Source organism: Triticum urartu, chromosome 2A (assembly GCF_056163025.1).
Source record: "Triticum urartu cultivar PI428250 chromosome 2A, HENAU_Tu73, whole genome shotgun sequence".
In the NCBI taxonomy this organism is placed as follows: domain Eukaryota; kingdom Viridiplantae; phylum Streptophyta; class Magnoliopsida; order Poales; family Poaceae; genus Triticum; species Triticum urartu.
In genome coordinates, this window is record NC_141874.1 from 763,082,485 (window position 1) to 763,089,382 (window position 6,898).

At 45.7% G+C, this 6,898-nt stretch overlaps 1 pseudogene; it reads left to right on the top strand.

Annotated features, from left to right (window-relative positions):
• Positions 1–4,687: 4,687 nt before the first annotated feature.
• On the top strand, positions 4,688–6,636 carry LOC147988019 (uncharacterized; annotated as a pseudogene).
• The last annotated feature ends 262 nt before the right edge of the window (positions 6,637–6,898 follow it).

Consider the following 6,898-nt stretch of genomic DNA (forward strand, 5'->3'; position numbering starts at 1 on the left):
GTTGGGGGCTGACCGGAGTTGAACCTCCGGCCGTCGGGGGCGGCGTTGTCGTTCTCCGGTGGTGCAAGTACTTCGCGAGGTGGCCGGTGCCGCTGAGTCAAAGAGAGAAGCAAGAAGCGGACACACACTTCGAAGGTACAATCACGTCGTCACAAATATTATGTAAATATTAGCGCATAGTTCGTGTAGCGGATAATATTAGTGTTCGTTGTGAATTTCAGTGTTAATTTAATTTAGGAGGCATTTTAGCGCATAGTTCGTGTAGCGAATAATATTAGTGTATATTGTGAATTTTAATGTTAATATATTTTTGGAGGCATTTTAACGCATAGTTCGTGTAGCGGATAATATTAGTGTATATTGTGATTAATATAGTTTAGTTAGTGTATATAAGTCATATTATGAATTTTAGTGTTAATATATTTTTGGAGGCATTTTAGCGCATAGTTCGTTGTGATTAATGAGAAGATGGCAATGTCTGACAGGTGAAAATGTCTGAATCAGTAAATCTGAATGTTTACTACGGCGCTGGTAATGTTCGATATAATGAGTTGGGGGTTGATCTTAGCGAGTTTAAAAATGGCGTTATGACACTAGCTGACCCGGACAGACTGGACATTAGACAGTTGAAGTACTGGTTGACAACTAGTTTCGGTCTGGATCCTGAAGTATGTTCCGTCAGTATTCATGCATTGTGGACCAAATCTTGTAAAAATGTCAAGTGGGAGTTGATGCCGGTAGATAGGAGCCAGCATTGGTTGTCCCTGTTAAGACGCTGCCGAGACCGAAGAATCCACCCATATGCACTTGTGCAACCTGTGCCGAAGGAGGAGAATACTGTACAACTCCACAGGGGGTATGAACCCGGCCAAGGCAGTGAAGTGGCTAACGAGATTGTTTTATCCGGGTCACAGCCACAAGATGTGGATGCTAGCCAACCGGAGAAAGAGTCAGACTACGTGCCACACAATGTTTGTGGTCCTGATACTGGGCAGAGTAGCCAGTCGATAATATTAGCTGTTTCTGGTTTTGCTGATGGGGATGAGGAAGGGGATGAAATGCAGAGGGTGATGGAGGAAGAGGACGAGGATGGATTGGTGGAGGAACTGGGTTCTGAAAATTCTGAGGATGAAGTTGAGGTACCGATTCCTTCTGCATGGGAGTAGGACATATCCACCGGCCTTACGGTGAACGATGGCCATGAGACTCCATGGCAGTATAATCTGAACCAAGTACAAATAGGGGCTATGTTTGACACAAAGAAAAAATTGAAGTATGCGGTGATAAAGTGGGCTATGTCTACGCAGAGGGTTTTCAAGACACACATATCAAGTCCAACAAACTATACCGTGAAATGTGTTGTAACAGGTTGTCTTGGGAAGGTGCACGGTCACGTGCCGAAGTATGACATCCACTGGGTTGTCACCATTGTCGTCCCACATAATTGTGTGAGGACGAACCTGCTGGTGAAGCATCCGAACCTGACTTCAAGTCTCATTGCGCAACTCATGTATACTGAGATAGTAGAGAAGAAAGATATGGAAGCAAAACACATCCAGACAGCAGTGAAGGTCAGATGGAATTATGTCATTGCTTATGGGAAGGCTTGGAGGGCTAAGCAGAAGGCTATGGAGGAAAGGTTTGGGACGTTCTTCGACTCATATGATAATGTTGTCCGTCTCCTGGGCATACTAAAGGAGAGGAATCCCGGCACTTATGTGAACGTACAACACATGAGGTTGCTGAGTATACCAGATTTCAAGGTGTTGAAACGAGTGTTCTTCTCATTTGCTATGTGCATCGAAGCTTTCCGGCATTGTCCTCCTGTTATGTTTGTGGATGGTACATTCCTGACCGGTCAGTATAGAGGGCAAATCCTGACTGCTATTGGTGTGGACGGGAACAATCAAATCATCCCACTTGCCATGGCATTTGTGGAGGGTGAGAACTTTCTCAGCTGGGTTTGGTTCTTCCGCCAAGTGAAAATTGCCATCGTGAAGGACCGACCAAACGTGTGTGCATTCATGACAGACATGCTGGTATATTGAAGGTCGTGAAGACACTTCGGAATCCAGCAGATGACGAACCAACACCTTGGAGGGACTTGCAGAGCCGGTGGTGCATGCGCCATCTTGGGGCTAATTTTTTCTCACAGTTCAAGAACAAGCGGTTGATGAACTTGTTCAAAAAATTATGCAAGCAGAGCCAGCAGCGGAAATACGAATTTATTTGGTCAAAACTAGATGAGTTTACTAAGAAGCAGGTCCGTGCAAGGAAGAAAATGGAAGAAGATCAGGTTAAATTAGCAGCACTCATCGCGGAGCTAGAGGAGCCAGTTGGTCTTTGTGACTTGCCAGCAATTGACCCTCCTAATACTAAGAGAAAGAAGGGAAGGGCAATAAAGAATTTTTCTGAGTGGATAGAGAAAGAGCCTCCAATGAATTGGTCTTTGCTGCATGACACACATGGAGCTAGATATGGCCACATGACAACCAATCTTGCAGAGGTGTATAACTTTGTGCTGAGAGGGAATAGAGCATTGCCACTCACAGCTATTGTGGAGGCTGTATTCCATGGCACTTTGAGATATTTCAGAGAAAGGCACGAGTTAGCAAAGAAGCATATTGAAGATAATCAGAACACATCTTATTGTAGCCGTGTCATGGAATACATGGCAAAGAAGATAGAGAAAGCAAAGAAGCACAGTGTCAGACTCATAGGGAATCAAGAAAGGAGGTATGAGGTTCAGCTTCCTACCGATGGTTTTGGTTCTGGAAATGAGGTGAAGACACACGAGGTAAAAATTGGAACGGAATTTTATCCAACGTGTGAGTGTACATGCAACAAACCGAAGTTGCTGCACCTACCTTGCTCTCATGTGTTGGCTGCCTGTGGCCAGATTCAGTTGGATGCTATATCCTTCGTGTCCCCATACTATTTAAAAGAGGCAATGCTCAACACCTGGACAGGCGAGATGACAGGGTTTAGAGTCGTTGGCAATTTCAACAAGGTAAACGACGGTGAGAGAGTATACATCCCGCATCCAGACCTTCGGCGAACAAGTAGGGGCAGACGAAAGGCCCGTCGCATCTGGAACGATATGGACCAGTCTGAAGCTGGTGGAGCAACCAGACAATGTTTGTTATGCGCGGCTTATGGTCATAGGATGAAATATTGTCCCGACCTGAACAAAGATGGTGCTTCCGCATCGACGAGTGCTTCCACATCGACGGCTGCGACAACAGGAGCAAGAGGCGGACGTGGTCGTGGCAGTCGAGGCCGAAGGGGCGGACGAGGAAGAAATAACTCACAAGCTATATAATGTGCCGTAGTGGGTTTTAATATGTAATATGTCAGGACTATGTTTTAATTTGTAATATGTGAGGACTATGTTTTAATTTGTAATATGTCAAGACTATGTTTTAATATGTAATATGTCAGGACTATGTTTTAATTTGTAATATGTGAGGACTATGTTTTAATATGTAATATGTCAGGACTATGTTTTAATTCGTAATATGTCAGGACTATGTTATAATTTGTAATATGTCATACTATGTTTTATTTGCACCTGAGATTTGTTGTTTGAATTGCAGATATGTCTTCGTATCCGTTGCTTAATGGTAACATCGATAGAAAGCACCGGGGCGCCCTTACGGAAGCGGGAAACAACTTAGACGTGTTGGTCACTCGTACCCCAAAGACTAACTGGCTGATACACGATTCATGGGTTGATAGGTATGTGTGCATATAATGGAGACCATATAATGACTTACTATGTTTGACATACATTTTATAACCGCTAACAATCTCTTTATTTTGTAGGTTAAGTTGGGCTGGACTTCTATCCTTGACACGGCTGGTTGAGGGTACATTGGATGAGTGGATTGATGGTCCGGACTTAGATGAGGCAGGTGAACCATTGCAGTTACACAAGAGGCAAGTGAGACGTTTGTCTTACGACAAGTCACTCCTTACCTGCTTAGTAGATAGATGGAGACCAGAAACACATACGTTTCACTTTCCTTGGGGAGAGATGGCGCCTACTTTACAGGATGTGTCTTACTTGTTGGGATTACCTCTGGCCGGTGCTGCCATAGGTCCCTTAGAGGCAGAATCTAGGTGGCAAGCAGCGATGCAGACCCGTTTTTTGGCTGCAGTCCCGACTGCTAGGGCTATAGACAACGAGCCTCATGGACCTCTTTTTAGATGGTTGAGCCAGTTTCAGGTAACCATCACGGCCACTTAAACAAATGTTGTTTTTTAGTTGTCCGATGTTCATACAATTATTACGTTTCTATGTAGATTGTCTCATTAGGACATCCCGACATTCAGTTGTCGGAGGCTCAGATTGACCGGTCCCTAGAGGCATATATTCTTTGGCTGTTCGGCAAGACAATGTTTACGGAGAACCACGTGACCACTGTCGATGCACGACTCATCGGTATTGCACGAGAGATAGCTGAAGCACGTTGCCCTGCGGATATTCTACAGAGGAGTTTTGGTTCTGCTGTGTTAGCGGCTACGTACAGAGGCCTGTGCAAAGCTTGCTTGTTGAAGTCTAGAAAATCTAGTCTTGTTGGATGTCCATTATTGTTGTAGCTTTGGTCATACGAGAGGTTCCCTATTGGACGACCCTATGTCTACATTGATAAACCTTTTGGTTTGGAGGACTTAGCTGGGACTTATGTGCCTGCTATCGGCGACTTACCTACTATGGGATCTGTTTGGACACGGCGAGAGGTACTTTTATATTAAGTAACAATTAATTCAATTATTTCTTGCCATTCAATCGTATTACTAATGCTTATTTGTTGTCATGCACAGAGACAGTTTGCGCATACTCAGGTTAGGGGATGCTACCCGTCCTTCATGGCGCAGTTTGATAGTTTGCACGAGGATCAAGTTATTTGGGAGCCATACTCGCCTCAGGCTATATCATCGAGGTACCCAGTTGGGATTTCTGGATTGTGCACTAGAGATCGGCACTTTTGGATGACCAAGGCCAAGTTGGTGTTCGACGTGACGGTTGAGGAGATGTCTCTTCATAGGGTGATGAGACAGTTTGGTCTATATCAACAGCCTGAGATTCCAGTTATTCCACACTTGCCAGACCACGTGCACAAGTAAGTACTAATACTATTTTAGTTGGCAGCTCTGCATTCATAATATACCTAATCATGTATGGCGCATGTCAATCTCAGGGACAGTCGCCTAGGAGGAAACAAGTCCATGTCTTATTGGCTTGAGAGCATTACCCCTTACGTTGACGAATGTACTACCGCTGCGACAAATATCTGGGGTGAGGTTCAGCCCTTTAACTGGGAAATGTTCGGGTTGTATCTGCAGCGTTACCGGCATACAACGAGGATCTACTTGGTTCCATCAGCTACTCCTGATCAGATCGAAGCCCCTCTCACCAGCGATATGTACCCAACTGCCTCTGTTGTGGGAACCAGACACCACGCGGTAAATGCCTTGGTTCTCATATGTTAAGTCTTTTGTTAATCTGGACATATTCGCTTGGTTGTCTATTCGTGGTGTCTATCATACAACGAGCATATAATTGGTTCATTCTTTGTGTACAGGGTGACTTGACACTACAGGCGCGAGAGGAGGTTTCCGCTTTAATGCGGCGCTTTCAGAGGGGAGAAACTATCCCACCGCGAGAGGGCGTCTCATGGTTGAGGCGTCTTGATGACAAGCTACGCGGGATTTACGCAGCTGTTACATGTAGACGGACTTCGGATGTTGCACTTCCTCCTCCAGCACATCGTCCGCCACGTCCCTCTGTACAACATTCAGAACCACGACCCTCTGTGCACCGTTCAGAACCACGACCCTCTGTGCACCGTGCAGAACCTCATCCTTCACAGCCAGGGAGATCTTCCTGGCATGAGGCACCTCCTTCACAGCCAGGGAGATCTTCCTGGCATGAGGCACCTCCTTCACAGCCAGGGAGCTCTTCCTGGCATGAGCCACCTCCTTCACAGCCAGGGAGCTCTTCCTGGCATGAGCCACCTCCTTCACAGCCAGGGAGATCTTCCTGGCATGAGCCACCTCCTTCACAGCCAGGGAGATCTTCCTGGCATGAGCCACCTCCTTCACAGCCAGGGAGCTCTTCCTGGCATGAGCCACCTCCTTCACAGCCAGCGAGCTCTTCCTGGCATGAGCCACCTCCTTCATAGCCAGGGAGCTCTTCCTGGCATCAGCAGATGAATCTAGGTAACACTACTCACTACATTCTTTTGAACAATGTAGTAATCGTTCTTGCATTCTCAGCAGTCACTGATGCTTACTGGTGGTGCTTCGTTCGTGCATTTGTATCAATTTTACTTTACCGCAGGCGGCAACCATTCGCAACCGTTCATGCATTCAGAGCAGTCACTGATCCTTAGTGGTGGTGCTTCGTACTTTGAGGGCGACCGCGAGGATGATGACCAAGCTACAAACATTTATGGCTTCTCGCAGACAGTGTTTCACACTCCACCACCACCACCAACGCAGGAGACACAGACCGTGACAGACGAGGTTAACTATGGTCATGGTTATCGCGAGCCTCGTCCACCTCAGCGCTTATCGCCTTCCGGTCCTCGCCCGAGGAAGACCCAGACTCGTCGTCATCCCCCGCAGTGATATGCTTATCTATCTATGTATGACTCATTATCTATGTTAGTTTCAGACTATTCGCACTTGCTTCTATGTGATCAGGAGACATATATTGTTTTATGTATGCGAGAGACATATTACTATTAATTCGCATTCTTATTTCAGTTACATTTCCAAATAGACTACAACCGATAATTAAGATACAAGTACATCTGAATTAAACGGTGCAGCTGAACTTGTGCAATACATCTTACATACTACAAAATGAAATTCAGATAGAACATAATGC